The sequence below is a fragment of the Gopherus evgoodei genome, chromosome 1 (assembly GCF_007399415.2).
Source record: "Gopherus evgoodei ecotype Sinaloan lineage chromosome 1, rGopEvg1_v1.p, whole genome shotgun sequence".
NCBI classification, from domain to species: domain Eukaryota; kingdom Metazoa; phylum Chordata; order Testudines; family Testudinidae; genus Gopherus; species Gopherus evgoodei.
Window position 1 is genome coordinate 275,899,294 of NC_044322.1, and position 9,205 is coordinate 275,908,498.

The 9,205-nt window shown below is 49.0% G+C and overlaps 1 pseudogene; it reads right to left on the reverse strand.

Annotated features, from left to right (window-relative positions):
* Positions 1-4,083: 4,083 nt before the first annotated feature.
* On the reverse strand, positions 4,084-4,614 carry LOC115647087 (annotated as a pseudogene).
* Positions 4,615-9,205: the final 4,591 nt, after the last annotated feature.

Here is a 9,205-nt window from a genome sequence, read left to right on the forward strand (position 1 = left end):
TAGCTGAAGCTGCCACGGACAGCTAAACATAGAAGTTGCTGCCGAATTGCCGCCACCACGGAAACGCACCTGCCACCCTAAGGGCACACGGATTGCCCCCACTGTCCGCGGTGGCAATTCGGCTTGCTGTTTGGGGGTAAAACTACAGAGACTGTCGCCCCTTGCAGAATGCCACCCCAAGCACCAGCTTGGAATGCTGATGCCTGGAGCCGGCCCTGACCCCAGATCAAGTCCCCTACTGGCACCATGCCTCACAACCCACTTTATACACAGATAGAACTCATAACGTTTTCTCCCTAGCTACTTAAATGGCCCTAATCACTATAGTATTTTCCCCATAACCTTTCTAAATGCTACGCTCCAACCTGGGAACCCATATGGCCCTTTGTCCACACTACCCTTCTGTATATACTGAATCCCCTGAAACAAGGAGCACTTTTCTTTTTCAAATTACTGCATCTAATTGTGTACAGGCAGCCTCTATAAAAACTCTTCTTCCCTTCCTCACAGCTGCGCTCTGAGCTGCAGCATGCCTGTAATTCCGCACAGCTCTGTCAGTCCTACTCAATCCTGACCCTACCTCACCCTCTCCTCTTCCCTACACAGGGCTCTGCTGTGTACCTGACAGTGAGCTGGCTGGCTGGCTGCAGCATCTCTAGCCATCTTATCCCTAGCCCCCTTGCACAACTCTGCAAACACATCTTCACCCTGACTGCTGGTGAAATATTACTCGTACGCCGGGAAAGGCTTTGCCTTGTGGGGATTTCTGGTCCATTCTGCTTCCAGTTGGAGTGGAAATACCAGCAAGAACAGTCTTTTTCCTGATAGTATTGAAGTAGTGATCCTCCGTTCCTTACCCAAACCAGGACGTGCTGAGAGGCAATCAGATAAATGATGCTGAGTATTTAACATTTGTATCTACCACCGTAGCGGTGTGTAGTGCTTTATAACAACAGTAATGACACAGATCCTGATCGGAGGAGCTCACAATCTAGACTAGACATGGTGTGGCAAGATGAAAGGCCAGATGGCATCAGGCAAAGAGAGAAGGATAGATTTGGGCCAGGTTCCCTGTTGTGCCCTTTCTCTAGTCATTTAAGATGTGCTGAGGGCAATATAGGTGTAAAATGCTCCCATATCAGAAAGTGAGCGGTTTGTACCTCCCCACTGTAGCCAATTCTTGTGATATTTGGTATTCTTAAAGCCCCAGGTCCTGCAGTCAAGTGATCATGTGACAATCAGCCTTCACTTACACATATATGGTTCTAGCTCTTGCGGTTATTGAGAAAAACTTGAAAATGTGACTAGAGGGCATTCAGAAGGCTTAAAAACCAACACAAGAACCCCAATGTATTATTTAAAATAAACCTCATGGTTTTTAAACACATCTCATGATTTTTGTGGCCTGACACAATTTTAGAACATTTATTCGTATCAGTACTGTACTTTTCATTGGTGTAAATGTCTTCACAAGGTGCAGGACAGCAGGGAATCAGGTGCTATGTTGGGACTTGGGAGATCTAGATCCTAGTTCTGGGCTACGCCACAGACTTTCTGTGTGACTGTGGGAAGTCACTTAGCTTCCCTGTGCCTCAGTTCCCCATCTGCAAAATGGGCCTGGTAATTCCCTTCCATAGGGATGCAATGGGGGTTAAATTCATTAGTGTTTGTGAAGCACTCAGGTACTCTGGTGATGGGGGCCATATAAGTATTTAGGTATTCAGGAAGGACACCAGAGAAGAGGGTGAGGTTGCTCATTGCCTAGTATGGATTGTGTCAATGTTTTTAAAAGAATAACTGCAAATGTTATAAAATTGGCCAGTAAGCGAGTGTGAGTTGTTGTGGGAAATGAAATATCATTTTAAAAGAGTGAGCCTAACTTTTTCAAACTACCAAAAAAAAAAAAAATTCAAGTAAGTTCTTATCTTACCCAAACCATTTTTCATCCCTGTCCCTCCTTGTTAGACAGGAGGCTGTCTGCTAAGACGAATGAGAGGCCAGGCATCAGCAAAGCTGTTTACCTAGTTAATCAGTGCCAGTCAGCTTTGCCTCGCTCCCTCCCCCATCCACCCACCAGCAGGAGCCCAGTTCCAAATGGTCCCCTCCTGGTGTTCACATGACTTGGTTTGCTCATGGCCACACATTCTCCCCTTTTCCCCCAAGGAATTTTTGCCATATTTGTTTTCCCCTGTGAGGGAATGCCAGGACTGGTCAGACATCTTCTGAGCCAGTAGACACATTGTGTGTCTAGTATGGTAGGAAGAAATGGGAGGCTGGAACGCAGAGCAAGAGAATGGCTCTTTGAAATGAGCCCATTGTCCAAACACTTTCATGTTTCTCTCCTGTGGAGATCTTGTATTCTTATTGTCCTCCTCCTTGTGGCCTGCGGCACTGACCGAGTACCATCTTGTGCTGAGAACGAAAGTGCAGTTTCAACTTGAGTGCTTCCAGTTTCTGAAAGGAAGGCAGTTTACACTGGGACACAGCAGAGCCCAGGATGGATCTTGCCCAAGAGGTGAATTGCTCCATAGTTCTCTGAAGTGGTCATGCTGCAGGGAGAAACCAGCAGGTGGCTAGCAACTGAATGGAGACAAAATGGATAACAGCAAATGTACCATGGTCCCTTCTCCCTAAGCTAAAGCTAGAGGGGATGACAGGCCCAAAGCCTTCGCCTGGCCCTGGGAGTCCCTGCATAGCAAAAGAGAGGGAAGAGTATAAGATGCCAGCCCTTCCCAGTCATCTAGGGTCTTGGCACTCCAGAATGATGGTAAAGCTATGTTCATAGTGATGGGTTGGAGCAGCTCTGTGGTTACTCAGAAAACCACTCAGCCGTTCCCTGCCATTCTGGGGCTCTATAATTGAAGAGCTCTGGGAGATTTGCAGGCTAGTGGTTCTTCTCCAATTAGAGCTAAAATGCTCCATTTATTAACAACTGGCTTGTTTAAATAGCAACTACCTTTGAGTGCTTCAGTGCTGTGTGTGTCTGAGGCAACGGGAAACAGAGTGGCCTGGAATGGTCACAGCAGGCATTGCATACACTGCTCCCTGCTGCCACCCAAATCCTCTGACACAGCCCCCAGTATTCAGGATAATTGCCCAGACACCAGCAAGCACTAGACTGCTCACCCAAACATCCATCCACACATGAATGTATAGACACCCTTCCACCCACCACCCTTGCAGATGCCCCTCATTCACACTCACTGCCTCACAGTAACACACTCACTCCTGAGTACAAAGGCTTTTTTGAGGAAAGCAGCTCAGGCATTTGGAGGCGGCATTGGAGGGCCAGTGCGCGCGTTAGTGCTTGATGGCTCAGGCTATGGTTTGGTTTTCCCACAATGCCTCCGGGACGCACTTGCACTGTGCTTGTACTATTCATGCTGAACATGTTTTCCCAGTTTTCGGCCTCTCATACATTCATGTTTTTAATTTTTTTAAGCCAACCCAATGTCCTCCCCTGCCCAAAAGAAACTTCTATTAGATCCATAAAGCTTTTAAGAGGTTTGTGTGGTTTTTTTTAAAAATTTTTGTTCAAGTAGTAGAGTCTTTGAAAGTTGAAAATGCAGGTTGGGATGAGGGAAGCCCCAGATTATGATTCTGATTATGCCAGGCCCAGCAAAGAAGGACTGTTCCTGATGCTTTCCTGGGGCTTATAATATTTCTATAGTATCTTCCCGGTAAGGATCTCCAGAAACATCATACACATTAGTGGATTAAGCCTTGCACAGCACCCCTGTGAAGTTTTCCCATTTTATCAGCTCCACTTTACAGAAAGGCAAACTGAGGTATACTAATATTAAGTGACTTGGCCAAGGCTACACGATGAATGAGTAGCAGAGGTGGACTGAGACGCCAGGGGCCTGATGATCCCCGCTGTTGTGCAGTGCACAGCGAGCAGAAATGTGTACATTGTGGTGTAGTTAGTGTCAACTGAGGCAAATGAGTAGCCCAGGACTCGGCACCTCCTGTGCATCAGAGCCATGTGTATACTGTGCCCTGCCATGGAACGTGGGGAGTTCTGAGAGAGGATTTGATACATGCAGGGGCTCTGGGGAAAGGTTTTTTTTTTTTTTAATTTGAAAAGAGAAGCGTCTCCTTCGTTTACTGCAAGGCCAGAGAGGGAGAGCACACCTGAACTCTCCATTTCAAGAGGGGAGTTTTACAAACTATTGTTCAAGTAGATTATGGTCCTTTACTCTGAGGGTCTTTCCTCCTCCCAGCCTCCTTCTTTCCAACATCTAGCAGGGTATCCGGGGTCAAATGACAGAGGGTGTCAACAGATCTGTACACAGGCCATCCTCTCACTGAAGCCAACATGTTAGCGCTCCTCCTTTGGGTGTGGAGAAAGCCTGACCCTCCGACCCATCGGCTAGGGGGTTATTTCTCCCCCAGGTAGGAGATGCTGTTCCCATTTTTCTTCAGTGTGGCCAGCAAGGTGTCGGCGCTGTGCTCCGAGTCGATGCACACCTTCTTGTTGAGCAGGTCAGTCTCAAACTGGACACCTCCCAGCTTGCTGAGAACGTGTGTGACCAAGCTGGAGCACCCTTCACAGGTCATGTCGATGGAGAACTTGTGCTTCGGCATGGCAGCAGCGGGCAATGCTGCTCCTCTCCCGGCAGACTGAGGCACAGGCCGCAGGTACGTGCAACGTTCTGCCCAGCGCTGCCGCCTCCTCCCCCCGGGGGCAGGCTAGCACGGGGGATGGCTTCTTCCCCCAGGCAGAGTGCCTGGTGCGGGCTTGCAGGAGGGGAGCTATTGAAGCCTGCCTGGAGTTGGTCTAAGTTGCACAGCATGGTCCAGCCGAGGAAGGACTTTTCCCGTCAGCATTTTCCGTTGTTGCCCAATCCCTAATTCACATGCCCAAGGCATCTAATTGCCTTTGGCAGGGGAAATGCTCCTGATCACTGACAACGTGTAGGGATTTAGCTGTGGCTTTGTCACTAAAGAGGTGGTGTCTGTACAATGCTGCCTGACATTGGTGCTTCACTATCAGTCTGTGAAGTTTTGAATGCCAGAGCATGGGAGCAGCACTCTGAGGCTCTGCAAGGGGATTGGCTGGTCCTTTAGGGCAGCATGGGGTGCCCCCGCCGTGCCAGGCCTTACTCTTGTTTGCCATGAACGGGCTCCTCATTTCTCTGTCTCTGTATTTATTATTTTTCCAGTGTTTAAAAAGATCCCAGAGGAAAAAATTAATTTATAATACTAAACAGCTAAAGAAAAGGTCTCCGCCCCAAGGGGCACTTTGCTTTTCACTGAACAACTGTCTGAACACTGGCAAACCGCACATGTGCTTTCTGTAGAGTGGCTGATGCATTTCCATCACTAGGAGCTTGTTTGCGCAAGAGGGAAAGCTCAAGCACTGGCAGGGCTGAATCCCAGTCCCATGGTAGTGAGGACTCTGGTTTTCCTCACCGTGTACTGAAGTGCTGAGTCAGGGATTATCCATTTAAGATCCACCTCCCCTTCCACAAGCCCCAACAAGCACTGAGATTCCCCTTCCTTCCCAGCTACAGAGGGTGTATCCCTCAGAGATCAATTTCTGGAAACTGCCTTTTCAAGGGGCACTGGCAAACCTCCATGTTTCCCACCCCATGCATTATACCTCACTCTGCTGTTATCTCTCCTTCCCCACTCCAGCTTGGTGGGATTCTGAGCCCCAGTCCTGTGCGGGTTTCTGTTTATCCCTTTTCCTCAGGCCCCAGAGAACAGAAGGAAACTGAAGCTGATTGATAAAATGGCTGGAGATTTTTTTTTTTTCATGAGATGTGGCGAGAGCGGCAGAAAGGTCTTTAGTGATAACATGTCATTCATCTGCAGAAATGGTGAATGTATTTAGTATACTTCAGGCAGTCATGTCCTGAGTCCTTTTCCTTTGCTTTAGCACAAGCCTCTCTAATTCCTCTTCTCTGAACCCAAAGCTATGGGACCTTGTGGGGGGCACGTCAGTGGCAGGAAAGCGTCTGTGTTAATTAGGGTAAAAGGCTACAAAGCCACGGCAGTCACCATCCACATTGCAGCTATGCTATCTGAAGCCTGTCAGTGGTTGCTGGAGCAGACCTGTGACCAGGGCCAACAAGAAGGAGGGGAAGCTGGTACAAATGACCAGGGCCTGGCGGTTTGGAAGAGGGCCCGGGGCCTGGCTTCATCAGCTCTGTTTAGCTGATCTGCCTTTGCTGGGGGGCCTGAAAATTTTTTTTCATCAGGGGCCGAACCTGCTCTCGGCAGCCTTGCCTGTGACACCAGAATCAATTGACGGTATTACTTCTATTGTGGTTGTGTAACCCACACGCCTCCTGGCTGTGGTGTTCTATCCCATCTGGTGGCACCGAGATCACTTAGAGAGAGAGATTAATGAGACTGCTCTACAGCCTTAGCTAAAAGCCATATGGAAGAGGAGGGGGAGAAGAGCACAGTAGGCAGGAGAGTGGGATGGGCACTTGAAAAGCTGTAGTGGCAGGAAAGAGGTGGGACAAAGGGGGATGAACAACCAATGGTGATGCAGCAACAAAGGATGTGGGGGTTGGGGAAGTTTCAGAACTGGGTGTATGGCAGGAGGTTGGACAGGCCTCTTCCAGGAGGGAGGGGAGACTATTGAGCTTGGCCTCCTGGGGCAAGCTGGAGTTGGTGGTGGACAGGCAGAGTGGAAGGCCCTGACTTTTCCTCTGCATTCTCAGCTCTAACTGGAGCTGGAGGTTTTGGGGAAGGCTGCAGTGGTCTGAGGATTCCTCACTGCAGCTGTTGTGCTCCATATTGATGGGATGGGCGTGGGGGAGCAGAAGCTGCTGAGCTGTGGGCAGCTCCCTCTGGTTCAGGGTGGGGGTGAAGGCAGGAGGAAGGCTGGAAAGCTTGGACTTACCCCCGTGCACGATCTAGCTGCAGGAAGGTATTGGGGACAATGCAATCAGACTAGAGACAGTGCAAAAGCACAGTTGCAGCACACACACAAACCTGCACACCTCTCCCCATAAATGGGTCCCCACATATTCACCTCTGCCCATGGGCAGCACGCGCTCCTCCCTGCATGCAGTGAGCCCCCAACATAGATTCCCTACACACTTCCCCATGCAAACAAAACATACCATATTCACTTAGCCTGCCAGGGGAATTGAAACAGGCAGGATGGAACTAACCAACCCAGAGGTAGGCTGGCACCCTTACACTTGCAGAAGAACTCATTAGATCTTCAGTGTCTGTGAGGGTACAAGGACACACCTCATTTTTACAACTCCTTCTGAAAGATGGACCATCCAGCAGCACAAAATTCCCCAGTACCTTGATGGGCTGATGACTCCCAGCATGCAACACCCTGAGTGAACCAAACTGGAGCAACCTAGAATTTTCTTTTGGGACCTCCCAAGTACTCCTCAGGCCTTAAGCTCATTTGCTTGGAAGATATGACATGGCCCTAGCCCAGGCTAGTAGCGTTGCACATTACAGAGAGTGGAAATTTACGCGGGAAGAAAATTATTTCATTTCAGCCTTGAAAACTGTTACTATTTCTTGGTGGTTAGCCCTGCTCCCGTGACTGGAACGAACTATATTCTTCTTGACAGTCTCTGATGAGAAGCTCTGGACTGAATGGGCCAAGTTATTCCTTCAGAAGATGGATCAGATATGTTGGTGGGGCAATGTGGGAGAAACAGGTACTGACACTACCTGTGCCATACTTGTTTTGTGGATAAACAAAGGAATTCCTTCCCCAGAGCCCTATATTCTCCCACTGCCAGACACAGGTCACACCCCTTGAAATCAAGAGGAATTATTTGTTTGCTGTGGTGAGAGAATCAGGCTTTAGGGCCATCCCACTGGCACCTTTCACCAGCATCAAGATCTCTCTTGATATCTGCCCAGAAAGGGATATGTTTTAAAGAGCATCTTTTCAGCTGTGCTGTGAAGTATCTTGTGGGTTCTACATGGTGGCACAGCTTTGTCTCTGTTTGAATGCAGCTGCCAATTAAGCAGAGGAAACGAATGCTGCCTTTAATTGCCCTTTTTCAGGGACTGCTTCTTCCCCAGAGACAGATTCTGCTGAGGCGTTTTTGAGCCAAGTCCAGGAGGCCCTGAGAAATATGGAACTGAGAGAGATGAGGTTTGGCAGGGGAGGGAAGGCAGCTGCCCTGCTTGGCTCAGGGACTGTCTGAGTGGAGAAGCAATGAACTCTACCAAAGCAGAAAGGAAATGCCAGCCTGCCTGTTTCCCTAGTTCCCATTAAAACTTGTGGGTATCAAAAAAAGCTTCTTTCACTCCTTGGAGGTTTCCCATCTTATCACAGTACCTGTGTTACTGGCAGCAGCCCAAACATGCCAGACCTTATGTTATTATACTGATTAGTTGTCCTAGTGTCTTAATGCTTTCCCAGCAAATGGGCCTGGCCCTACAGAAATTAGTTAATGGAGTCCTATAAATCCATCTCGGGCCACTGTGTCTCCACAGCTCAGCCAACAATGCATTATTTTTCCTGACCTACCATGGCTGTTGCTCTCAACTCCAGCTGGGTCCCCAGCATTCTTTTGTTGACAGTGCAACGCTTGTCTTCTGTGAGGTACTTTGTGTGGAGGGAATGCCTCATTGGGAACAGGAGGCCAATTTAAGCTGATACGGCCTGAGTTTTTCAAGATCTGAGTTCCAAATAAAGCCGGAGGTGTCTCAAGGTGGCACCCAAAATCAAGGGCCATTTCTGAAAATTTGAGCTTCATCTTCTCCGTGGCCGTTTTCTCATGTGTAAAACAGGGATACTAAGGCTTGGTCTACACTACAGCATTGGGTCGATGTAAGGCAGATTATGTCAGCCTAATAAAGTCAGTGTACACTCCCGCTCGTGCCGATGTAAGTGCCCTACTACACTGACAAAATAACTCCACTTCCTCGGAGGCTTAGGGCTTATGTCGGTGTAGTTAGGATGAGTCAGTGTCCTTGAAGTCATTGTGTTACTTTACTTACACCTATTGGCTGTCATTCTTGTCAATTTCATGGCTTCTCTGGAAATGGGGCAGCCGACTGGACACCAGCGTGGATCTCCCTGCTGGGAGCTTGTCTGCCCCCTCGGGGCTCTCAGCTTCCCGCTCCTCACTGGGAGAATGGCAGCCAACCAGACTTGGGCGCAGAGCTTCCAGCTGTGCTCCCAGTGGGGAGAGGAGAACTGAGAGCCTGGGGGTGGGGGGGCAGCTGGGCTCCTAGTGGGGAGATCTGTGCCAGTGTCCAG